General features: G+C 38.3%; 1 protein-coding gene across 8 annotated transcripts in view; it reads right to left on the bottom strand.

The window, feature by feature from the left end:
* Window positions 1-26,699, bottom strand: part of LOC117422477 (disabled homolog 2-interacting protein-like) — a 241,465-nt gene that overhangs the window by 39,243 nt on the left and 175,523 nt on the right. Inside the window, exon 1 of one of the 8 annotated variants that reach the window (XM_058986899.1) lies at window positions 26,254-26,673. The exons of 6 other annotated variants lie outside the window; for them this stretch is intronic. The gene's annotated coding sequence lies outside the window, so the exon portion shown is untranslated. Of the gene's footprint in view, window positions 1-15,488; window positions 15,647-26,253; window positions 26,674-26,699 lie in introns of those variants that run through there. One more of the 8 variants, XM_058986900.1, reaches the window with a different exon arrangement.

The raw sequence follows: 26,699 nt of genomic DNA, 5'->3' as shown, positions 1-26,699 counted from the left end.
AAGCTAATGCAGCTAGGATGCAGGTTGGTAATGTAAAGTTACTTAGAAACTTGGCTGTAGGGGCTCCCGAGTGGCGCATCCAGTAAAGGCACTCTGCATGGAGTGCAGGATGCACCCTATAGCTTGGAGATCAGCAGTTTGAATCCAGGCTATGCCATTGCTGACCATGGCTGGGAGTTCCCAGGGAGCGGCACACCATTGGCCAAGCACTGCACGGGTGGGGAGGGTTTAGGTCGGCTGGGGAATCCTTGGCTCACCGCGCACCAGCGACCCCTGTGGCTGGCCGGGTGCCTGCAGGCCTGCCTGTATGCAATTCAGAACTGCGTGGTCCTCCGACACTGTAGTTCTGTAATGGCTTCACGGAGGGCTTGCAGAGTGAAAAAAGTGGACGACTGACGGCACACGTTTCGGAGGACGAGAGTGCTCGTCTTCGTCTCTCCCGAGTTACTGCAGCTGATCCAAGATAATGACATGTCACCATCTATCTATCTAAAGTTCACACCGCATTCAGAATGGCTATGAATTTAACTAATTTGCTCTTTCAAAATTAAATTGAACTCAGAAATATTGTATATAAAATTCATAGTTTGGCTCTCATCATCAACCACCATTACAGTATTGGTCATATTATTATTTTCTCATTGACAGTAAGGATTGACCTGATTATATATATATTGTTCTACACTAAGCAAACATTATATAACATTTTGATTTTAATAAACATTATAAACCAATTCTGTTATTTTTAGATGGCCTCCCACTGTTTTTTTATTATTGATTTTACAGAGTACAATACAATACCTACATTACATAATAGCATTTTTAAAAGAAGCAATATGTATGTAAATCAGGTACTGTATGGTATTTTATTTTTAGGGCTTTACAGTTTTTAACTGAAAATGGCATGAAGTCTTAAGGCTGTCCCTATGCAAGTCTATGAAAATGCATTTTCAATTGCAGTATTGTCAGTCTGTATTTTCTCATTTGCAAGCAAACAAATTGTGCAGAGAATCCTGGGTGAGGGACAGTCTGCAGTTGATGGAAGTGACAATTCTCTTTCCCATTTAGTTTGCATTTGTCATAGTCTCAAGATCAAACAGCTGAAGCAATATTTATTTTGATAAAAGAGTCAGCCTAAACTTTTAACTCAGCAGTCTATCTATTTAACTGAACAAATAAAACTATGCTGGAAGGCTTTTTCTTCCCCTTCCCCATAATGCCTTTTCTACACAATAAAATGATTGATTTTTTAAATATTCAAAAATGTTCCTTTTTCTATGCAGCCAACTTTTTTTTAATTTTTTTTTTAAGTTGATCTAGTCCCAGACTCCCTGCAGGCTGCTACACGTGTAAATATTCAAAGTTTTCAACAGAAAAACACGGTATATTTGGAACTAAGTGACAACCCAAGCACAGCGGTTGCTCCATACTCTCTAGCCGTTCACAATCCAATACCTACTGCAGCACTCATGTTCCTACTTTCTTAGTTTGTCAGTCGTACCTCTGTTTTAAATTCATTTCCAGACCTATGATCAATAATGGATTTACGGTATGGGAAACAATAACATAAATATCCAAACTCTAATTAAATATATGGTGAATTGTCTCAAATCGGATGCTGGATTTAGCAAATACAAGCTTAGAATGTTACTGTCAGTTTTGATTAAAAAAAATAAAAAATAAAAAATAAAAAAAAACCCTAACCTAACCAAATCTAAATAATTCAATAATATCCCTCCAGAAGAATTTAAACTGTCTCCCTTTTCTGTACATCCCCAGTACTGCATGTGTGCAACATATTCAGAAAATGCAACGAACCAGTCTCATCCCTGCTGCTGCTACTGCATCACAAAAAAAATAATTAAAGGAATCCTATTTTCGCAAGGTTTATTTTTTATTATATAGAAAGGTTAACAAAAAAAAAAACCTGTTGTACTATTTCGGGCTTTAAAATCCTAAGAGGCAGCTTTAGAACCAAGGCCACATTGTAATTTAAACATAATATACGGTACTCTACGGACAGAAAGTCATTCTCTCTGGAGGAAAACAGCAGGGATTTCAAAATGATCAAGGCAGCCATGGGCTGAAAGTGCAAATATTCACTCTCTGTTTCAATTAAAAACTACTCCTTCTGCAATACTTACACTTTGTAAATGTTACGATTAAAATCCAACAGGAAGACAAAACGAGAAAAAAAAACACCCTCGCCATTCTTGATAACCATTTCGATCTTTCAGTCTTATTGAAAAGTCTCTTGTTAAAATGTTCAAAACTGTAGTATATGAATAGATTGTTTTAAACAGTTCTGTACAATCATTCGCCTACCCTGTCAAAGTATGTGGTGCGTAGAGTAAAGTAATAAGCCACGCTATAGAGACACTATATTTCTGTCCAGTTGTTATCTAGACAGATTAGTGCACAGAAATGTTAACACCTGGCTTACACCTCAAATAAATTGAGGATGCAGATATTAGGTTAGGTTTAATTTTTTAGGTGAAAGTAACAACCCTGTCATAAAAACAGGATTGCAGAACTAAGAGCAACTAGAAATATTCAAGCCTATTGAGAGAAACGCACAACTGCATTGGAAAGCATCAGGTTTACCTGCTGTTTGAGAGCTGACAGAAATTGCACTGGCTTTTATGTTGTGAACAGTGTTTTTTTTTTTTTAACTGGTCAAACCTACAAGTGTAAAAGGTTAACTCAGGAATTACCATAACAAGCATAATCAATTGCCTAGGCAATGGAAGCAGCCATTTAACTAAACCCAAGTGTGGCTGATGAGTTGAAAATGACTGCAATGTACAATGCATTTCTACACCCTCCTTCATTTTCAAGCATCTCTTTGCAATAAGAAAAGAAGAGAGCAGGCAAGATTGAACAAATGCCCTTACAATCAAATACCAATTGTGTAAACACTTCCAAACAGGCTGAGCAAGGCGTTTGTGAGGTACAGTATAAGAAGTCAAGGCTCTAAATCTCACATTAATGTGCATATTGGGGACCTCGCAAGATAAGTAAATTCTGCACTAAAAACACATCTTCAGGTCTTCTTTGAAAAGTAATATACTGTATATGTGAAAGCTGCCTCCCTCAGGAAATGTCTGGAGAACATTAAATTCTTCCTAATCCTAATCCATTTTTCTTTCTTTCTTTCTTTCTTTCTTTCTTTCTTTCTTTCTTTCTTTCTTTCTTTCTCTCTTGCTCTTTTATTACCTTGCTTGGATGTTGACCTCATCTCCCTCCCCTGTTCTTGGTTCCCTTGCCTGGTATTCATTAACCCTAAAACAAAGAACTGCTGTAGGTAGTTTACAAACAGCATGGTCAAAAATAAGCTTGCTCTTTCAGAAGACAGTCTCACAGTCAGAAAGATCCTTATATATTAGGGCAGCAGTGTGGAGTAGTGGTTAGGGCTCTGGACTCTTGACCGGAGGGTCATGGGTTCAATCCCCAGTGGAAGACACTGCTGTTGTACCCTTGAGCAAGGAACTTTACCTAGATTGCTCCAGTAAAAACCCATCTGTATAAAAGGGTAATTGTATGTAAAAATAATGTGATATCTTGTAACAATTGTAAGTCGCCCTGGATAAGGGCGTCTGCTAAGAAATAAATAATATATATATATATATATATATATATTTTAATAGAGTGCCACGGTAACTATTTTGTCCTCATATATTCTTGTGACTGAAGTATCACAAGCCCAATCTTAAAGCATCACCATCACAAATTAACATTTTCACACACCATCTTACACCATGCACTGTAAAACCAGATGTCTGAGAATTCAACATAAAGCTTAAACAACAGATTAACAAAGTAAGCATTGCTGTGTGTAGTATAAAAACAGTGAAATTGGTTGAATTCGTAAATATCAAAGTACAGTAGTACTAGCTAATACTGTGAAGACTAGAAGTCTTTCTTAAAGTCTTCAGTATTAAATATTGATCAGTTTCATTCGAGTGCCTTGCACACCTGTGTTTTGCAGTAGTTTTCAGAGCTGCTCTGTCAAATTGGAAGGCCTTTGCCAAGGTGCTGGGAAACCAATAATACCAGGAAAGGGAATAAAACCAGGAATGAAAAACAGCAGAAAATGAAGCTAAATAAACAACAATCCACTTTTTACTTAGTCATGTTACTGGTTTATCAAAATGGAAATGCAAAATGCTCACAGACAGTTGTTCACTGTCAAAAAACAAACAAAAAAAAGAAGCCGAACAACTTGTTTTATAGCCGGAAGGCAGTACTTTGAAGTGTACGCATCAATATCAAATGCCAGGCTTGTTGAATTTAAAAGTACCACACCCACACTGCAGAGCTGCAACATTTTACAGGCAAATTCTCTCATATTGTTAATCCGTGGTACTGTAGCTCTGTCGCTCTGTAGCTCTGTTATATATATAATTTATTCATAATGCTTTTTACAAGATTTTACATCTACATTGATTTCAAATTCCTGTACTGGTGTATTTTATTTACGCATTTAGCTGTTGCTATTAAAAGGTATAAAAAAACTCATACAGTAGGTCACCTATCCTACTTTACAAGCTTCCAAATCTTGTGCTCGTCTGCCTCTTTAAAAGAACTGAACCACAGATTCCGAGTCTTGGTCACAGGGTTGAAAGTTCATCAGCAAACGGCTCATTAGTTGTGAACACACAACTTTTCTGTCTCCCCCTCCACTTATTGTGTAGGCAGGAATGAGATGTGGCTAATTTGTACTGATTACAGCTGGGTTTGGAGGGAGGGGAAAGCATTTCACCACCGGCTGTGATGTGACCTGCTAAGTCATGTTTACTTTTATCATCGGCTACATGTTTATGTTGTATAATTAAAATTAATTAAAGACGTACTAACCCTCGAAGAACAGGCGAGTCATTTATAACAGGTTTTATTTGCTCTTTCAGAGTGGACCAGCTGCAAGGTATACCTGAAGCCAGGGAAAGTTTCGCTTGTAGTTCTGTGTACTGTAAATCACAACAAACAGCAATCCTTCTACAACGATGCCACAGGCTGGGTGACCTGGATGCAGCCAAGCACTTTAAACTCACATTTGCTGCTCAAGTGGTTTCCACAGCGTCCTAAATATGCTCAATTCACATTTATGGACACAACAGCTTGGCAAAGTCCAAAGGGAGTAAACAATAAAATAATTATCTATCTATCTATTTAAATTTTTTTTTTTTTGATGTACACAAAAGGTTTAAGTGATTAAAACATTTCAGGACGTTTCAGACAAAAGCCTTTTTTTAAAAAAAGGTTAAAATTCTAGCTATTGTCCGAGTGATAAATTACAATGTGATGTGATGTAAATTTAAACACGTTGAAATTCATAAAAATCAAGTGGTTGGAAGATGTCAGAAACATACTCCCTTAATAAATAAAATGTATCTGATCTGCCGAGTTCTTTCTAGTTACTGCACTGTTTCATAGTTTAGATTTTTCCAAAAAGCAGGTTGATTTTTTGTTTACATTCTACCAAGCTGGCTTCAACAGCAGTGTTACAGGATGTATGTCTTGAAACCTGCTGGGAGCCAAAACGGTTTTGCTTGTTTTGTTACATAAGTAACATTTTACAGGGACATGTCTAAATTATTCTATAGAATTGCATTTGAAATATTGCAATATACAGTAAATATAAATATAAAAGTCCTGGGAACTAACGAAAATAAAAATAAATGTATTTTTTTTTTTTTGGACCCTTTAAGGCAAGACAAATTCCAGAACCTTCTTCAACTCATTTCAGTCCTCACAGCCATGTTACGTGTGTCTGAGGGACAGACGCTGATGGGAGAGAGCTGGAAATGCAATCTACTGTACCACCAGCAGTGCCCTGACCTAGCCAGCAGTCATACTTCCTCATCATCACCTCGGCACATCTAATTAAATTGGACTTATCATCACAATCCATAAACCTCAGGTTTGAGTAAAGTGGAGCCGACTGCTCAGATCTCTCTGCCTCATCCTGACCTCGCTTCTCTCAGCCTCTCGGAAAAACCTCATCTTTTTATCAAGGTGGGAGCATCTACTGTACGTACAGAGACACACATCCTGGGGGTGCTCTGAACCACTGTGACTGCGCGGGCTGTTAATTAAGCAAACTAGTTTCTGAAGACAAGGGCACTGTCTGCAGGGAGTGATGGCAATGAGGCAGTGAAGTATGATGAGCCCAAGCTGTATAAGGACAAGCTAGATGCAGCATAAAGCCTGAAACCTGCTGGGAATGAGGTGTGCTTCAGGATTTTTTAAGTTATTATTACTATTATTTAGTTTATTTGGCAGACGGCTTTATCCAGGGCAATACAAGGCTACAGTGCAAAAACAATATTTAAATCCAGTGTAGTTTACAGTAAGTGCAAATACTACTAAAATATAATATAGGAGATAAGAAGTAACAAGTTAGGATTAAAATAATTTGTATAATTGTGTTTGTGACCCTGAGTCGGCAAATGTCATATGACAACGTTTAAAGTTTTTTTTAGTTTTTTTTTTTTTGGTTGGTTTTGAGTTTATCAGCACCACACTTAAACTAGCTCTAGAAAAATTAGAGGAATGATATACTTGTCCATGAGCATTTTTTGATCATTCGAACAACTAGCATTTTAAATTTTAGTAGTACAACTATTCCTTTGCTAGCTGAAAACAGGTAAACCCAAACTGACATTCACAGGAAACAAAGTGTATTTTTACTGAACTGCGTGATTAGAACGTCTCCCTTGAGTTCTTGTTGTCAGAACACATGATTCAAGCTTAGAAGTGGCCAGACCATTTTTTGCTGTCTTTCAGTAGCAATATGAGAGTGAGCCAACTTGACATTTGGTTCAAAATCCCAGGTGTATTGCAACCAATCGTTTTAAGTGTGCTCAGCGGCAGAAAAATCCAAATTGATGCAGACTGTCCAACAACAAAAGGGTGTGTTTCTTATCATGGTGGTTACACTTTGTAATGGCTGAGTGATCTGAAATGCGACAGACAACTATTGTCAGTGGATGTGCTGCCGTTTACTCTATACATTGAATCTCGCGCAGCAGCAGATCATACATTTAGAAAATAACAGAAATAAATACAAGCAAGCATGTACACAAATACACCCAGCGAGCTACAGAAACCACACTGCATGCCTTGTAGTGGATTCCCTGAAGGCCTACAATACATTACACAAGTAGAAATGACTGAACCAAAGGTGAAAGCCAAAGTCTGTTTAAGCTGTACAATTGTCAATATAACCCATACACAGATGCTCACAGTGCTATAAATCTGTTATATACTGATGTATTATTGACATACAAGTTACCAGCCTTTATTATTTCATTGAAAAGAGGGAAAAGGTTAGTGAGGAGAATAACGTTAAGTGGCTGATGTACGTGGCAGGTTGTGATACCACCATTTTGAACAGACTTTGCAGTTGAATGGAATTCCGAGAGGTGTCACAGGTATGCTTTTTTAAAGTGAGTCAACTGTGCTGATATGGAGAATACAGCAAGGTAAAAACTGAAGTGGTGCGGTTGATGTCATGAATAGGGTTTCTGCGTGATGTGTCGTGGAATACAGAAGGTGAAACGTGCGCTCTGATTGGCTCAGAGATTCTGAACAGTCTAGAATTAAAGATAAGGACCACCCACTTAGTTGTGATGACTGCTTAAATGTCAATTTTTGGCCCTCGTATCACATTGCTAAAAATACAGTGCTGCATGTCTACTGCAGCATTCTAAATAGATATACGAGAACACTATTTTATATTTCTGTCTTGGCGTCAGCTAAAACCGCTGTTGATGTCATACACTATGAAAACATCAAGGCATTTCTTCCCTCTCTTCCTGCTCTACTTGCGTGTGTTTTCCGGTAAGGTTTTAATGAAAATATGATTAGTCCAGTGCAAGCTCTATTTGCTAATATAATTACAGACGAAAGTGCTGAATCCACTCTAGGATTGATCTACTGTATCGTGGACACCAAATCAATGCTAACTTTTTCAGATCTGATGAGATATTGAGATGGGTAATACGCCTGTTGGTATAGTATATATTGCTTTCCTGACTGTTCTGCAAATGACTGCGTGTCAATAAAAAAAAGGGCTCAATTCAATAACAAGAGTCATCATCTTGTTACAGATATGCATTCAACAAAAGAGTTAGTAATAATGAAAATTATTAAACAGGACAAGAGCATTATTTTATATGTCAATCCTTTTAGATGGCATCCCCTAATGTGTTTTAAAAAGGACACAATGGAGTAAACAGCTCTGCCAATCTAGCCCAAATCGTCATTAGCATGTTTTTTATTAAGATAGCAAAAATGCACCCCATTCAGCTACTAAACCAGCAATAAACAACTTAGACTTTTAATGTAAGAGCTTGTGAGTAGTGTAAAAGCCATTTATTCTGTGAATAAATGTAAATAGTTTTCTATTCAGACAAAGATTGTGCTGGTGGCAATTTGTTGTAAATAGCTTTGAGAAACAGTATGCTAATGAATTGCATTGGGGTCCTTTGTTAGAATATTCAATTCAGATATGCATTATTAATAGACTATAAAAATACAGTATACTGCACCAAGACGGCAGTATACAGTATTTGTATGACCAACAAAACATCTACCGTATTCTCTCTCTCTCTCTCTCTCTCTCTCTCTCTCTCTCTCTCTCTCTCTCTCTCTCTCTCTCTCTCTCTCTCTCTCGTCCTCCGAAGGGCAATTTCCAATTGTTATAAAACATGCAGGATATCAACAATCCCAGCCACGGTCCATTTATTATATTGTTAAATTGTGCCTGCTGTAGTCGGGAGCCGCTGTATTTGACGCTGACCCCAGTCGACAGAATCTATTTCGGATGCCTGGAGTCGCTGCAGGCTGGTTAGTGCTTCTTCTTGAGTATCACCGAGTGACCGTACTGTATCAACAAAATTGATTTATGTAATTTCATTGGCACATTTATAATTCTAAAATACCCCAACCTAATAAAAAAAAAAAAAAAAGATTCAATATTTATCTAGATTATATTCATTTTAATCAGCTTGAAATGTTTTTTTTTTTCTTTTACCAAAATATCATGCCATCATGACAAGAATCCAGAATCTTTCTAAAAGTCAATCCTGACTTTTGAATACAGGACCGGGTAGCGACCATCTTATCCTTGGAATAGTCTATCACACTCCCTCGTAACAAAACTGCATCCATTGTAAACAGTTAATTATAGACTCTAATAAAACATAGCATTGAAAATGCTGTAGTTTGAATACGTTTCAGAGATCAATAAGCAACACAAACAACTATGATACAATCCCCAGCATTATCTATAGATAATGACCTTGTAGGGTCTATGTAGTGCCCTTGCTTCTGAATGGGATGCTGAGCTGCCCCAGTGCAGTCATTACCTAAGGAAATAACCTTGTTTTTGGATTTTATTGCTAAAGAGATAACATTCTAATCAGGTAGACATTATGAACCTGTCTGCTGGGTACAGAAGATCATATCTGTTGGTGCTCAGATTGTTCTGGCTTCAAGTGGGAAATTATTTCCTACAGTCTTTAAATAAATCAGACTTTTGTGAAAGGAGAAAAAAAACACCAGTTCTGCAAAACCAGACGCATTGAAAATATATATAAAAAAAATAAAATACTGAGAATTCTTCATCTGAATCCAGATTATATAACAATATATGATCAAAACCACAATACTAAAGAACTGAAAATGCAGCCATGCTTTCGTTTGGAGGCAAGGCGTGGTGGTGAGCATTTAACTGAGTTTCTATGCAATCATCTTTATTTGCAGGATAGTACCCTGCCAGATGGAAACAAACTGCAGTATGGATGCCAATAAGCTGTATTTTGACCAAAGGTGTTTTGCATGTAACTTGCAATTATTTTATTTGCAAATACAGATCTGCAGTGCGTCATCTTCCTTTATACATTAGCTTTGCTGATGGCACTGAGAGTACCGTTGGCTTTCACACGACCCATAACATGGTGTAGTGCCTCTGCAGATGGTTGCAGTGGTTATTCAGCTGCTATGTATGTCTATTAAAAAGTTTAAAACCAAGAGTGCCAACTATAGGGAATTACAAATACTGCAAGATTAAAAAAACATATATAAAGCAATTAGAAAGGGTTTACCGTTGCAGCAATCTGCTTGTACGCATCAAAAAGAGCAGATGGGCTTGCAAAACACAGCAAAGTTCTGTGCTAAACATCAAGTTTAATTTAATGAATCTCAGAGGAATTGAGAAGCTCACAACAGTTGCCCCCCCCCCAAAGTAAAGATATTTAAGTTTTCCGAGACGTTCTTTCCTTCAAGCTGTATGTGCATCTGCCAGCTGTCAATTAAAGTGATTCTCCTCACACAGCAGGACTAACCAAACTACTTTCTAACATCAGTTACTGCGGAACAGAATACAGAGACAAATCTCTTCTAGTAAAGTACAATATGCTATGCGTTTCGCCTCCCTTCAATAGAACCCCTTAATAAGATTTGTCAGAATTCTTTCCTTCTTACAATATTATATAAAAAAAAGCTTTTTAAAGAAGCCAAGCTAACGGCTGCTTAAAAACACATGCTGTATCCAATAAGTGATATATGCCTTATGCAGCAGCACGGTCACAATCACAACCAATTAATGTGCTTGACCCCAGATGGGTTGTGAAAACCTGTATTCTGTCCTGGAAGAATGGGAAACAGATGGAAAATGCTTACAAAATAGTAGACAAAAGATGGAGACTAAATGAAGTGATCACGGATTGGAGAATAGGGTTTTAGCAAACACCAGCTATCTTACTGTCTATTTTCCAGGGAGACTTTCATCCAACATCAGGTGGGTATGACTATCCCGATGATGTCTTTTGGAAAGCGTGTAAATGCAAGTAAGGGGGTTGAGGCATGGTGATCCCGGCTGAGTTACCTTACAGTCATGCTGGGAGAAATGTCACTTCTCTCCCTTGTGCCTCGGTCCTTCCAGCTGTAATTCTGACTAAACACAAGCAAAGCTCAACTTCAAAGCAGAGGCGACGCTCAGCTGTTTTATCTTGGTAAATATTTTCCAAAAAATACATTTCTCCTGCCAGTGGGCTTGTCACTTTGGAGTTTGTGGTGGCTGTCAAGAGCATAAAGAAAACAAAACACATAGAAGATCCTTGAAGAATTAGACGAGAGAGGATTCCAGGACTCTGGTACTAGTTAAAGGGAGTTGACTAATGTACAAAGAGGTAAGAAAAACTAAATAGCAAATCCATTAAGTCACTTACATTTAAAAACAGATGGCGTGACAAAGCAGGCAACATTTTTTTTTAATTTTATATTCACGTACAGCGCAGTGTTAATTCACACCAGCAGGATTCTTTAGAGACAGCTCAGGTTGCCAGACACTGACGGAAATGTTCCTAACCAAACCGTTATATACCAGCAGTCAGCTCTGTGACTTGTTACATGTACAGTTCCGTTAAATCCGATGGTGAACGGCAGTGATCTGCCAGCTACAAATAACTTTGTTTTCAATAATGACACAGTCATTCAACAGACTCATTTTCCATGGATTTTAATGAGGGTTGGGGGGTGTGGGGGTAGGTTGAACATTTTAGAACACATTTAAGAACATAAGAAAATAAAAAAGTTTACAAACGAGAGGAGGCCATTCAGCCCATCTTGCTCGTTTGGTTGTTAGTAGCTTATTGATCCCAGAATCTCATCAAGCAGCTTCTTGAAGGATCCCAGGGTGTCAGCTTCAACAACATTACTGGGGAGTTGGTTCCAGACCCCCACAATTCTCTGTGTAAAAAAGTGCCTCCTATTTTCTCCTATTTTTACTACATATATATTACTGTACACAACTAAACTGCCCCAATAAGACATAAAGACATATTAAAAGGGGCTATATTATTTTTTCTTGACATGTTTCAACATTATCACATATCAGTAGATGCACTGAATTGGGGAAGTGGCATTTTACATGTACGAGAATACTAGAGAAATTCGATTACTGGAAATAATTTCCATGGCTTCTTATTATTATTATAATTCTTTTATTATTATTATTTTGGAAGATAAACTACTGCCTTGTGAAAGGAACAATATATTTTTAAACACTGAATGACCTCATTGTTGAAGTACTGTGATCAAATTTTAATGGGGACAGGAACTGAGTAATGTATATGATATAATTCCAAAAGTCCAGTGTAAACCATTACTATTCAACCTTGAAAAGCTTATCTCAAAAGAAACCCCACAGGACAATGACAATTTTTCACATAATCAAATGTTCTTTTAAAAAGCAGAAACATCAATGGACAGGCTCTCACACAGAGCTAATATTAAACCTCACAGTCTCTCTTTAAATACCTTATTCAAACAAAGAAATGATAAAGGAATTACCCAAGCATACAACAATAGCGAGAATTAAATTAGGAAAATGTATTGGTTGAATCATTTTCGGAAACTTGCAGGAGATGTCATTATGTATTATCAGCAAAGTAAATACCTGACATGCCATTTATATTGGAAACCAAAAACTTCAATTATCTGAGGGCTTTTTTATTTCTCAAACCACGCATTTGCTCAATGCTGGTATGCCTAACATCAGATGTACTGCATTGTCTTAATGAATGTGCACACATAGAGAGCGACTGCCAACAATGGAAGTGCCATTAGCCAGGATTGGCAGATTCTACTTTCACTTTATAATGTGCCAATCTATATTGTTCATTAAAGCTATCCTGTCAAAGGTGCATCATGGGAAATGTCTGGGGTTGTAAGAAACGCTTTGTAAGGGATGTTGCATTGCCCTGTGGAATCAGCGCTGTGCGAGTCACAGACAGAGACACTTAAGCAATCTAAGGATAAGCGGACAGAATTAATCATCTCTAGCCTTCAGATCAACTGAATTTCACCATGGCAGCTCTGTCACAGCCTGGCTCTAGTAAGAAGCTGGAACAGGAACAGGATGTTTAACCTCTGATCCCAGGCTCCCAATGCAGTTTACAAACAGAGGTACAGAGCAGAAAGAGCGAGAGTGTGCGGACAGTGCGGGCCCTAATAGAACCAATATAGTCATCTTTTTCAGGGTCTTGTACAGGGCTTCCCAACCCTGGTCCTGGAGACACCCATGGTTTTTATTTCAACTGAGCTCTCAATTATGGTACTGTAGCTACAGCATTTTATAAGTAACTTGAACTCTGCAACTTGTTAGGAGCTGAGATAATTTTATAATTATCAAGTTTATTTTAGATTGAAACAAAGTGTAATTATGTATTATATGACATTAAATTATATAACAGTATTCAGTATATCCCTGGGATTCAATACAGTATTTTTTTTTTAAATCACCCATAACTATAAACACTAAATGCTAGATACTGTACAGTGTATGTAGTAATACTGGTGATATACATAGTTTTAATTATTCTACAATTCTATGAAAAACGTTATGACTAGAAGAAAGCATGGTCCTACTTTTTATTACTGACAATCGAATCCCTACCTGGGCAATAAATATTGGTTCAGGGATAGGAGAGAATGGCAGCACATGGATAAACCATTGGGATTGTGATAATTGATTTTGTGTTCTGTATTTACATTTTAATAGCTTTTTTCCAGCTCTCTCTTCTCCCTTTTCAATGGTCCATTTAATCCTTTCTTTTAGATACACCGCTGAAAGAAACTTGACTAGAATGGCTAAATATTTCTAGCACTGTCAAACCCCCAACATCAAAAACAAAAGAACTGGGGAGGAAAAGGGATTGCTAGAGGAGAAACGTTGACATTCTTTTTAAAAGTAGCACCAAGTGTGGAAACAATACCCTGGCTGCTCTACAGTTTTGCAATGTTTATGCTTTTCATGTCTTGTATTGTTTCATGCATTATAGTTTGTTTTAATTTGCCCATGCTGACAGGATTTAGGCTAGTTCTCCCTCTGGATCTGGTTGACATTACTGGTCATATAGACTCCCTGAGAGTGGTCTCCTTCCAGAGCTTTTCAAACTGACACAAATCACATTCCAGATCTTAATAGACAGCCACACCAAGGAGCACGTTCACTAAGATTGTGATCAAAGACCGCACCACTTTGTTTTACCTCGTACATATTTTGTTTTTGCAAGGCAGCAATTTTAACCCTCCCCATAAGGATATCGTTTGACCTTTGTCGGATCTCAACCAAAACGGAAGTTTTACCACATGGTCAATCAACAGGATATAACAACCTGATTTCCCTAGAGAATGCTATGATTTTTACATGTCTGCTAGTACTAGTTATACAAGGTTATACAATATGTGCAGAAATGTGGACAGTGTGGCTAAAATAGCTTCTCTTTTAAGGTATTCTTTATTTTATTTCTGAGTGCCATTTAACAGCTAATACACTAAAACTGCTGAATTTTATTGTATGGGCTGAAAGCCAAGCTTCCTTATTGAGAGGGACTTCATTGTTAAAAGGCTGAAAGCTTGACAAACAATGGGTGTGTTGCAAAGAGTGGTTTATTATTTACTACAGAGAAGCCAGAGTTATTTTGACAACCTCATCTTCTGGAATAAAACCACAATAAGGCTGAGACCAAATAAAACCTTTGACAACCTGCTAATCGCACTTAACAAAGCGTTTTCTTTTTATGAGTAGAAGAAATAAGATACTTACAAAAAAAAAAGAAAACACTATTAAATACAGTTTTGTGAAGTGTGATTAGCGGGTTGTCAAAGTCTGATTTAGTCTGGGCCTAAGACATGTTATTTTCAATGTGAAGGACCTGCAAGGGAAGTGCTGTATCATACCCACTGGCAGGACCCCTCTCTGGAGTGGAATCAGGGCCATGTCTGGAAAGTTCTGTCTACATCCCTTCCTAGCCCCTCCAGCCACTCATTTATCTGCAGGGCTGGAAATAATTAGCGAGGGCGGAACAAAACAAAGGAGGAAGTATCCATGCTACGCAAGAAAAAAAATCCAAAATGTTGGTGACCTGTGTTAACCGGTAACACGCTTATAGCAGCTTTTAGAAATGTAACAAAAAAGACAGAACAAAACTCTGACAAGTTATTCTGAAAAACTTGATCACCACAATGTAGTTCACGTTGACAGCTATTAATGCTGTCAATCAGCTGACATTAATTTCAATCCCTGATTCGGTTTGTCCCGAACTTCTAACGTTTTCTGTTTTCCTGTGAACTTCTGCCCCATTTTCTAACCTGCTGTGAATGGGGGGGGGGGGGGTTGTAACAGAAGCAGAATACAGTCTATATGAAAATGAATGCAGTGTTCAACTGTGTGCAGACCTAGGAAGATGCCAAGTCTGGTATCAGTCCTCACATTGCATGAAGTCATTTTCTTTAAAATAAAATTGCTTCTATTCTTTCAGTCGAAAACAGCACAATATGCTTTTCATGTTTCCCATTTCTAGCAGCTGTTTGTTAAATAATAAACTGACAGAAAGTGGTTTATTTAGCAACCACTTTGAACTCTCAGCCAAGTCAAAATGATAAACATGTGCCCTGAATAGAACTGGTTCAGTACTTACCATTTCCCAGTGTGGTGTAGCTCGTCTTCAGTCCTTTACCCTGAAGACAAAGCCAACACATTCCAAAGCACATTTCTCTTCAGCTGCTCGTTCCGTTTTGAATCTCTGAGATCTAATAGCTAATGACTGGCCTACAGTCCTGGACAGTTCTGGCTTCTGACAGTCCCTCAGCCGAGCTACACCCCTGGGAACAACCAGCCTTGTTTTACTGTAGCACACCCTCCATTCCAAGCCTACACGGCTCATTCTTAAAGAGACAGCGCTCTTTTTAAAAGACATTCTTTCTTTTAGTACCCCCCCTTTCTCCCCCAACCCAGGCTATTCATTTTTGCACTGTAAATTAAAATTGTACTAAAAAAAAGGTTGTTGTAAGTAAAAGTGCATTTGCAATTTATTTATCTACTTTTACATTCTTTGGGGAATTTGAACCAGTCAAAGCCCTAATTTAACAGTAACTTACACTTTTTTGCTCATAATGTGGAAATATGTTTGGACTTCATCTTTGGAAGTCTATTGGAAATAGTATGCCAGTTAATGTGTAATTACAACTATCACCACTGATTGTAAAGTGTGACCAAAACATATATACATTACGAGCATACGTTATTCTGTTTTGCTTCAGTCATCAAACTACAAATTAAAAAGAACAGACAGAAAATGATCGTAATGGTGGGCTGGTTAAATGACAGAGATTACTTATAATCAGTACCTTTATTTGCCACATAATATAGCCTTTATCAAACAGTTCAAATGCAAACCCATGCTTCTAAGTACAATAATCCTAACTCCTGTCAGCACTTCCCATGTTTTATTATCTTCCACTGTGGCTACATTAATACAGTGGAGGCAGGGAGACATACAGTACAGTACATGCTTATGTCTCAGAATGCTTGCCCAGTTATGTTGAAACTTGCTAAGGATATTCATAAGCACATGCATTGATGGTATAAACATCTGGAGGTAGAGGCTGTCGTGTGCCAAATTTAATATGTCCGCTCGTTTTGATGAATCTTGCCAAGGACATTCTTCAGCAGAAGTTATTGAGTGTATCACAATATCAAAGATCTATGGAAGGTGAACAAGCTGTCTGTCTGTCTATATGTGCACACAGTGGATGGTGAGGTGCTATTGTAGGCCGCGGACATGCTTGTTTTAAGAGTATGGGAGGTACATGTGTTTAGTAGCACTTTCCAGACCATGCACTTCCCAATAAATTCCTTCCCTCCAGCTACTTAACATGGTCCACCGCATTACATGTTTCCCAGTCAATAATTTACCAAAATAGCCACAAACATTTAAAAACGGAAAAGAGATTACCGTCTTAATTACCACCTTTCAGCTAGAGTTACGGGATATTTTGAAATCTGGGTCAGACTTCCTCTTCTGATGCCTGTGAGCCTTTTGGGAAGGTTTTTTTAGACCCCTAGAAGCAGAACATGTGCTGCATTGCTGAAGGAACTGGCCCTGCCTTTCTTTTCAACAAGGAAACTTGGCTGTTGAGCTTTCAACAGTGAGCAAGAGCAGGGCATAAACAAAGGATGTGGTGCTCACTCAGCTATTTGACTCAATAAGGCAGCCACTGCTTTGTATTCTTTAAATCCCAGCAAGCACTAGGCCTACTCCTGGCCTTGTAGAAAACCATATATTTGTGTCAACGACCCTAGGGTCACAATTGGGTCCCTGTTCCAATTGGGGAAGGGTCTGCGACAGGAATGAAGGTTTACTAATGTAACAAATCTCAAAATTGTGGTCCAGGAACGGAAAAACAGTGTAGAGTTGCCTTATTACAGCAGTATGGGATATGACAATTGTTTTATATTAAAGGTTTTTTTTTAATAAGAGTAGAGTGATATTCTGAGCCATATATTATGTTATTTGTATTTACTTTGTGAATAGGCAGGATGGTATATTTTACAATAACGACACGGTCTGTTTACAGTAAGCTTTCATCCAGTAATACATGCCTGCATTTCCAGATGAGGCAACAACAACACACCACTCTAAACAAGTGAAGTGACTTGTTGATTGTAATCTAGATAAGGCATCAGTTAGAGAGTTCCGCCCACTTGTGTGATCAGAGTCCTCAAGTGGACATAAGTGCGGAGCATTACGACAAGGGCAAGAGGGAGACCCTTATCAGTTCATCAGGAGACATTGGCGTTCTCACTGCTGAAGTCATTCACTGATAGAGGCTTTTCTTTTCACCCCCTTTGAAAACATAACACAACATAGTGGGATTAAACAAGCATCTTGCTGATTACCTCCTTCCCTAGAAATTATGATAAGCTCAATATTTGCAGTCCTGATAGACGACCAGACTGTGGTTGCAAAAGCACCAGAGGTATTTCCTATTTAAGTTCTCTATAAATATTGTCATCTAGCAATGAGAGAGAAAGGAGGGTGATGAGGGGACGGGGGACAGGAGTGCAAAAAAATCTGCATTTTATAACCAAACTAAAAAGAAATATACAACCGACGTTCATGTCAAGATATAAACGGTATATGGGAAGTGACTGCAACTCAGCTAAGCACTAATGGAGAAATTACTACAGCATTTGTTTTAAAAGAAATGTGTTGTACACTAAAAACAGGACAAATCAAGCTCCCTGGTCCATTTGTTTCTGTACAGGAACCATTGATCAATAAAAAGCTATAGCTGGCAACTAGAATGGAAAATAAATAGCTCAATGTGTATTGGACGATTCCTGCATGAACAGAATGAAATGATGTACAGTACTTGGTTGTTTCCAGTGTTTCTGCGATATCTGTATTCTTCTGTCTCCAAATCAAGGGACTTGCATAAAGTGGTCCGTAGTGTAAGCTGGTAGCAAGGGGTTTATTGTAGATTAAATTTAACATGCTGTCCTCCTATGCCTGGGACATTTGATTGAAAATAGACGGGGAAATAAAGTCGGTATTTATTTAATTATTTTTAATTCATAGGTATATTTTTCTTTTCACCATGTAACCTCAGCAACCACGGTTCACAGTCTCAGCCGATGCTGTATTTTCATCACGGATTGTGGGATGTATGAGTAGGAATAACACTTGAAAATTAATTAGAGAAAAAAATAACCCCATTGTGCTAACGAACAGTACATCACTGCTTTCATTTTCACAGCTGATACATTCCTCTCTGTTACACCTAACAACGCTTTCAAAAGGAGAATGTTAGCTGGGAAATGGTAATTGTCCCTATCATGTACTAATTTGTCCTTCGAGTATTCATAATGCTGATCTCCATAAAGCCTTCTGAATGTTGTACACTTCCACCACCCCTTACTGTGCTGTCTTTTGCTGTGGCTCTGTCAATGGCATTAGCGTTCCATCTTCTTGTTATTTCCCACACTTGGCCTGGCTTTGCATTGAAACTAACAGGAAGCTGAAGTCTCACAGGGGCGTGAGTCAACAGGAAACAATGGTCTTGACTCCATATGAGGAAAACAAGAAATCTGCACAGATTACGAGTACAAAAAAAGCTGTACAAATAAAAAAAGCACCCCCAGATGTATCCCTTATTTGTTCTTTAAAAAAAAAAAAAACAGGTATCTCTGGTACCTAGGGGACTTGATAGTTTAATATCATGAACCGCATAGTACCGCAGCTTTACAGATGAACCCACTTTATATCAGGATTGCCGTGCAGGCATAATTTGTGATATAAAGCGGGTTGTGATATAAACTGGATTTTACGTTTGCCTATAAGTGTGAGAAAAAAGAAAGAAAACTAACGATGACTTAAAGAGCAGTGTTTTAGTACTGTACATTTAGTAGTTCCTTACATTTAAACAAATGCATAGAGTTTACTACAGGACAAATACGTTCTGTATCATTAACTGGAATAAAAACAGTTTGTGTCATTATCTAAAAAAGGCATGAATTGTCGACTGATGAGAGCTATCAGTTAGGCAAGCACTTGGTGGGTTTTTTTGTGAATGGGACTGACTGTTAAAAAAGAAAAAATTGATGACGTTGGTGTTTCGTAACTGAACTGTATCCCATTAAGACCGCCCACGCAGCATTTGACAGGCTGCACAAAATGTCAGTTTATCAGCCGAGATGATTATTGGTTGTTAGTTGCGTTGAAAGTTAATTCTATCATGTGGTTACTTAGTAAAGCCTGACCACACAGCATTTGACAGGCTGGCAGGAAAACACACGAAGGAAAAGAATCATTCCAATTGCACTTCAAAACACAAATATCAAATTGAAACGCATGTATTTGATGCTCTTTTTCTGCTGACCTATTCTCTCAGTCTTGTTGTTTTAAATTGGTTTTTACACGGATTAAGTTAACCTGTAGTAAAGAAGACAGAGTCTACATTCGAGTGGCGAGCATTGCCGTGAATATGTGCTAGAAAAGTTCTGTACAGGAATAATTAAACAAGTTATAATTTAAAAAAAAAAGCGATATGTCAATGTGATATGCTTGTGAACGGTGACAGACTGCTGATAAGCCGTATAACCCATCTCTGCTTATCTAGCTCTCAGCAGCTTCCATGCTTTTCGCACAGATGGTTGGCAGTCACATTTTTGGGTCAATCAGACCATGTTGTTGCAACAGAAGTCCAACATAGCACTCTGTTCTCATCATATCAATAAACACTGAGATATGCAGATACCAAGCGTGACAGGGAGATTAGCCAAATACACCAGTACTTGTGATAGACTTGCCACCCTGACAGCACTCTGAAGCTACCCATGTGTGACCACATCAGGCTTTGCTGTGAGGAGGATGCTGGAGTCTAGGGACCCAATTTGCTATCTATTTGGATCCACACTGCTGGCTACTGCACAACACGCATAGCATGGACCCAGTAATTAAACTAAACTCACACAAAAAACAAAAACAAAGTGATGACACTCCCAGAGCTTTCAGCACAGATGGTCCTTTTCTGAAAACACAACTGTGGAGTGGCACTCTCTAGTTTTGCTACCCTCCTAGGTTTTGCCAGGACAGTACAGAAACTCAACAGTTTGTCCTGCGTCCAGGCTAATGGACAGGATTGAATCTCTCGACACCAAGATCATTCGGTGTCTGGTCACTCCAGCTCATGTGGACCATTCCGTGGAGGTGCATTTCTGTCAATGAGTATTAATGGGAAGATTGCTGAACAGTGTTGAATATGCAATCTGTGTGTGTCGTCGGGAATCCAGCAGAAACACAGCTTTAAAAAAGTTTCGTGGTGCAGTATATATTGCATATATTTTCATATGTAAAAACATTTCAGTCTGCTATGATTTCATTTGTCAAACTGAAATAAAAAAACATGTTTTAGAAACTACCTTGTTTTTATTGTCTACAATCCTCACAATCTGTCAGAAGAACATTAAAGAGAATACGTACAGTGTATACTTTACTCTGAGGCACACAATCAATACACAGACACTTCACATCTGTGTAGTACTTATGAGCTCTCTATTAATGGCAGACCTCCCTAAAATTGAACCTGTAAGCTATTCATAAACCCACAAAGGAAAGCCAGGCAGCTCCTTTTTCAAATACCTTGTAGAAAAACACCTGAACTATAAAAATGTTAAACTGGCATTAACGACACAGCCACTAGCACACAGACATTCAAGCCTGCAATGAAGGAATATATGAATTGGGGGGAAAAAAGAGGTGAACGCTTTGCACACAAATCACATATGACTTCAGATAGGCAAAGAGTACAGAAAGATACAGAGCACACGCAAACAAAAACACAGGTTCACGTCGGTACACCTTTCAAAGTGCAGCATACAATTCACATTCATTTTCTCCTATTAAAACAAGATCTCTGTGCGTGAGTGTTTGTCTACCGCTAATACAACAAGAAATACGCAATTACAGACACATACAGTACAGCAGATGGTGCCAGGAAAACAAATACATCACTGTGTACTGATAGCTCAATGAATCTGATTAGTATAAGATGACTTTGAGTAATGATGTTAATACATGAAGCTGCTCACTGCAATGTATTCGCAGTTGGTCAAGATGCACTAATGGTTACTGGGCTGGCAGGCCTATTTTCTACTCATTAGCTGGAATAGATCTGAATAGAAACAGCTGCATTTCTAAATCGTCTCTGATTTCATTTTAAAGAAGGTCTCTTTCCATGTTTTGTATGTGCAGCATCATTACGCAAATGAGACCATTCCATTTCAAGCTGTACAACTTATATTCCAAGTTCTATTTATGAGGCAATATTAGTAATTGCTTTTAATGTCCCCCATCAGTATTTCAAACCACAATAACTTATAATAGCCCTTTACTAAAAGTTTTCATCGCATTAGGTTTCTAAAGATAAACACTTTCTTCATTATTATCACTAAAGAAAGAGGTTTATGCTGGAAGCTTTTAGAAAACCTGTAAATCCTGTTGCCGTTGACTTTATGACTATTTATAATACTAAAATCAATATTTAGCTTGGAACAGTTGCAAAACAATACAGAACAGTATTTCCTGGATTTTTCCATTGCTTGGCAACAGAAAACAAAAGAATAAACGGTAAGCAAATCAGCAAATGAAACGCACACACAAACACACAGAGGAATTGTTCTGAACTAGTTCACACACTAAAGACGGCAGCAAAGTTTTTCAGTAGCCATTTTGTGCAGTAATCACGTTTGCCCACAATGGAAAGTTTACAGCAACTGCAGATAAAAATAGAGTTTATTTTGGCCATCCTGGTGGAACCCAGCATAATTTCCCAGGAATGTTGTTTCGTTATGAAAGATGCCCTTTTTCTAAAATCAATACACAGCAACACAAATCTAAAATGTGCTATGGACTGAACACCAATGAAAAGGGTACCGTATATAGGGCTTCTTTTACTGCACAATTTTTACTAATAGTATTAGAACACAGATGGTATCTTCCACATACATTTTCTCCAATCGCAAACCCTACAAATCCCTGCTGTCGAGCTGGATATTGTGTGGGTGAACCATGAGGCAGATGCAAGGATCCCTAGTGAAGCTGTGAACCAGTGCCTGCTTACGAAAGGAGGTACTGCAAAGTCTCACAGCAGCTCATCTCTCGTAACCAGCAGGAACAACCACCAAATCACTAATCTGCTGCTGCCAGCAAGCCTCCCCACCACAAATCAGACTATTTTACCATCTGGCCTGCTTAAAAAAACACAGAGAATCCATCCCTGGTTGAGACACTTTCTTGCAAGAGAAATCCACAGCAAGAAGCAAAGGCTCACCCACGATGTCAGTCTGCACCTCTCAAGCAAAATGTTTGATTGTGTTTTTAATAATTGATTTACTGTGTGCTTGATACGGTTTCTTCTTTTAAAAATAAATAAATAAATAAATAAATAAATAAATAAATAAATAAATAAAAGCCAAATCAGCAACAATCAATGTATGGAAACTGTCCTAGCTTCATAGTCATTGCACTGAAGCAAGTGTAAACTGACCCCATTCCAGGCACTGACTTATTTGGTTTTAACATAATCTACTGTGCTAGAGTGATTCAGTACGTGCCTCTTCTGCATCATGTGGGAATAGCAGATTACAGGGCCAGCCCGTGACAGATGCATGCTCCTCCCCCGGGATAACTCAGTTAATATGAACAGTCTGTTAATAAGAACACATTTGGCTGCCCCCTGAAGAGTCAAGTCTTTTTTCCCCTCCCATCTCTCTTCTGTAACAAATGGGGAGAACACTTGATTGCATGGACCGTGGCTCACAAACTCTATAATGTGCAGCTGCACAATGATTAATGGGGTTATGGATTCGTCCTGCAGTAAATAGGGTTGGTTCAGTTTCATCCTTTTTTAAAAGGAGAGGGTCCTGCGGCTCATTATGCCAGCTTCACTCTGTCCCCAGGCTCCCTGCTCTTATGGGGCTGTGCCAGCCAATGCCAGCTCTGGAACGGCAGCTAGCAAGCCCTGTAACAGGCAGAGAAAGGGCTGTGGCATTTTCTTTATCCTAGACACAACAAGGAGGATACCATCTTCAATGCAGCATAACGAACCTTGCTGAATCTTAAAGCTGGGTTGTGCTAGCAGTCTTACAAACCTGGGCATAATGCTTTTATGTTTGGATTTAAAAGATCACGATTCAGATAGTATTCCCAGCAAGGGTCATGCTGGAATAAAGCCATAAATCCAAGTTAAAGCAAGAACTATTCAAGGATAAGGATGCTTTGCAAGGGTCATGCTTTGATGCATGGATCATACAGGGGATTAGCAAAACTGATTGCAAAAAATTAAGCATGTTTTGTGCATGGCATCCATTTGTTTGCTTTACCTGAGGTACAGGATGAGAATTTATCCGAAACGAATTGGTTTAAACAAAGCTTGAATCGTAAAGACTCAGATACATGCAACTGGACGATTTGAGATCTGTAAAAAGTGAAGTCCTTGGAAACAATACCATGACCAAAGTGGCGTGCCTTATCCCAAACTCCTCAACAATGAAAGCAACATCATACTTACAATCCCCCATGACGAAAAAGAATATATATATATATATATTTTCATTGGCACACTTGACACACACAGTATTTTATGATACAGTACATATATACACATTCATATCTTATTACACACATTTGTAGAATTATAATCTCCAAAGGCAAAAGAGAGTGTGAGTGAGGGGATTAGTGAAGTAGGATAGAAAATCCAGCTGAGCCTGTCTCTCCCCCAATGAAAACGGGTGCCATCCTTGCAGCAGATGGGACTTTGTGAAAATGACTTACTGCTTTCTCACAGCACTTTCCCCTACCTGTCTGACACTGCCTCCAGCACCAAATCTTAATGTGTCACTTCACACTTAAACAGCAGACCGGGGGGGCTGGGAAAAAAATACAGCACAGCCCCCTATCCCCTTACAAAGCAAACCGAACTTAGAAAAAACAACAATGAAATCCATCTGGAAACCTGTATAGGGATGCGTTTGTTTTATTCTGCTATATTCTGGTATATAAAATGCATTTATTGTGTTTAAAGTCACCAAAACTACTACTAAAGGGATGCTTACTTGGAGCTGTAGTCTAAATGTAATTTCTTTATCAGTACCACTAAATATCTTATGATTGATTTTTATACGGATATAGATTACATTGTTGTAGGGATTCTATGGGAGCTTTTATTCCACATTCAAGTTTCTAAAGAGGGTTTTGTTTTCAGTAACAGCCTCTATATTCTGTCGGGGACACTGCCATACTTTTGACAAGTGCATGGTGGATTCAACTGAACTGAACGGTTATAAAAAAAACTAAACCTGAGGGTCTTTGCGTGGGGTGAAGTATCCGTGTCCACAAAAAGAGATCCGGTACAGTTTGTTTAATCTAAGCAATCCCCCTCTGGAACTGCTGCCCACAAGGAATTACAGACAAGCAGCGACAACGGTAGAAAGCAGGAACATTTTAACTACAAACTGATACAGTAGCAGAGACTTTGAAAACAAAAAGGTGTGTAAGAACCATCATGCCATGTAACCACTTAATTACAAACTAGCAGTAAACTTAAATACGATACTTTAAAAAAGCACTTGTAATATCTACAACACTGAATATAGCCTATAGTAAACCATTGACTACTGGACTGACAGTTTGGACGGTGGCCTTTTTTTCTTCATTATGACAGCAAAACAGTTTGGGCTTGTTTTATTCACAGAAACCTGCTTGTTTATAGATTTGCAATGGTTTCGGGTTTGCTTTGAACATGGGATGCAAACAGAAGTGGAGCCTCCTGGATTTACTTTAGCAGAGGCAGCTTAGTAACGGACTAACTTCAATATATTGTGCTGCTTGCCGTTATATTGAATTGCTTTATTATATCCATAGAAAAGCCCATATTTACAGGAACGCCTAGAATGAAAGCACTGCTCTGAATGAGCAGTATTACAAGGTGATTCTATTTTGTGGCTCCTGGAAGATATTAGAAGCAGACCTGCTGTATATTAGATATTCTCTTTGAGCGTGTTAACAACGATTAAACAGCAATGGCAATATAATATTGTTTCATGAAGCTAGATGCCTCTGTTCTATATCCTGCAGTTTATTTAAAATTGTAAAATGCATCAGTCATAGCAAACAGGAAGCTTAAAATAACTGAGAAAAAAAACAAACAAGCTATGAAATAACAATGAAATAATTTCTCTGAATTTAGCAAACTACATTTAGCAGCCAGATATTGTACGGGTACATTGAACCATACTTTAATTATGCATGAAATGAAACATTCCTTATAAATATTTCACTTGCAGGATGAAATAACAACAACACTTCCCCAAATATAAAAAAAAAAAATCACAAACCTGTGATTGATCAACTTTCAAAAACCTGTTTAGCCTGAATACAGGCACTGTAACTTGAAATGAAATTATAGAGGCCGGTCCTTCTGTGACTTAACACACTCTTAATAATTGTACTTTGCCGTTTACATTACTGAGAACATTCAGAAACAACTGCATAGCTTACCTCCCAAATGCAGACAGTCAGATAATTTTTTGCTTTGTTTTGATTTATATTTAAAACGTTATTTCACCCGTGCCGGTGGATACAAGTATAGAAGTAAAACATGAATAGAAACAGATTTAAAAAATAATTATAATAAATAAAGCAGTAAGGACTGTTGTATCAAAGTATTTTTTTTGTTAAAATGCTGAATATATTTATGAATACATAAATGCATACATCAATACATATAAAAAATAAAACAGCCTTCTCTCTGTCCAAGACTGATACATCCAGAACACCCATGGACATGAATAGAATGTGTTCATTTGTTTCCCGCACATGCCATAATCACAGAAACACTTACCAAGCATTCCTTCTGACTCCGCTAAACAAATGAACAGCGCACAGTGTGTATTCTAGTTCAGTAGCAAAGCAAGGAATAGAAGGGGTATATCAGCTCAGAGCTCCATTTTCTGCCTGATGTATGCCTCTCCACTCCAGTGCCGTTTAGTCAGGAATCCTGGAGTAATTTAGCTGGTACTTGAAGCGACCCTCTTAACCACGTTCCGCCTTTTTGACTGCTAGGAGAAGGGAGGCTGCCCTACTTCTATCTCCTGTCGAGGGATAAGGGAAGTGGGCCAAGGCTCTCTCTCACTCCCCCTCTCTGTCTTCCTCCCTAACTGTATACAAAGGGCTGGATTTGTTCTCTGTGTTATTATCTTATCCTCTCTCAGTCCGTGTTCTGAGCAGATCCCAGGGAGGGCGGCAGGCAGGCAGGCAGCAGGAGAGAACAGGCGATTGTGAGAAGCC

This window comes from Acipenser ruthenus, chromosome 15, assembly GCF_902713425.1.
Source record: "Acipenser ruthenus chromosome 15, fAciRut3.2 maternal haplotype, whole genome shotgun sequence".
In the NCBI taxonomy this organism is placed as follows: Eukaryota; Metazoa; Chordata; class Actinopteri; order Acipenseriformes; family Acipenseridae; genus Acipenser; species Acipenser ruthenus.
This window is presented reverse-complemented; position numbering and strand designations above follow the sequence as displayed.